Below are 1,115 nucleotides of genomic sequence, written 5' to 3'. Positions count from 1 at the left end.
GTCCTGGGAAAGATGGTGGCTTCTTACGAAGCGATTCCATTCGGCAGATTCCACGCAAGAACTTTTCAGTGGGATCTGCTGGACAAATGGTCCGGATCACATCTGCAGATGCATCAGCGGATAACCTTATCGCCACGGACAAGAGTGTCTCTTCTGTGGTGGTTGCAAAGTGCTCATCTGTTAGAGGGCCGCAGATTCGGCATACAGGACTGGGTCCTGGTGACCACGGATGCCAGTCTGAGAGGCTGGGGAGCGGTCACACAGGGAAGAAACTTCCAGGGAGTATGGTCAAGCCTGGAGATGTCTCTTCACATAAATATACTGGAGCTAAGAGCGATTTACAATGCTCTAAGCCTGGCAAAACCCCTGCTTCAGGGTCAGCCGGTGTTGATCCAGTCGGACAACATCACGGCAGTCGCCCACGTAAACAGACAGGGCGGCACAAGAAGCAGGAGAGCAATGGCAGAAGCTGCAAGGATTCTTCGCTGGGCGGAAGATCATGTGATAGCACTGTCAGCAGTGTTCATTCCGGGAGTGGACAACTGGGAAGCAGACTTCCTCAGCAGACACGATCTACACCCGGGAGAGGGGGGACTTCATCCAGAAGTTTTCCACATGATTGTGAACCGTTGGGAAAAACCAAAGGTGGACATGATGGCGTCTCGCCTCAACAAAAAACTGGACAGGTATTGCGCCAGGTCAAGAGACCCTCAGGCAATAGCTGTGGACGCTCTGGTAACACCGTCGGTGTTCCAGTCAGTGTATGTGTTTCCTCCTCTGCCTCTCATACCAAAAGTACTGAGAATTATACGGCAAAGGGGAGTAAGAACGATACTCGTGGCTCCGGATTGGCCAAGAAGAACTTGGTACCCGGAACTTCAGGAGATGCTCACGGAAGATCCGTGGCCTCTACCTCTAAGACGGGACCTGCTTCAGCAGGGACCGTGTCTATTCCAAGACTTACCGCGGCTGCGTTTGACGGCATGGCGGTTGAACGCCGAATTCTAAGGGAAAAAGGCATTCCGGAAGAGGTCATTCCTACACTGGTGAAAGCCAGGAAGGAGGTGACTGCACAACATTATCACCGCATTTGGAGAAAATATGTTGCGTGGTGT

This window comes from Pseudophryne corroboree, chromosome 4, assembly GCF_028390025.1.
Source record: "Pseudophryne corroboree isolate aPseCor3 chromosome 4, aPseCor3.hap2, whole genome shotgun sequence".
Classification (NCBI taxonomy): Eukaryota; Metazoa; Chordata; class Amphibia; order Anura; family Myobatrachidae; genus Pseudophryne; species Pseudophryne corroboree.
Note: the sequence above shows the minus strand (reverse complement) of the source record.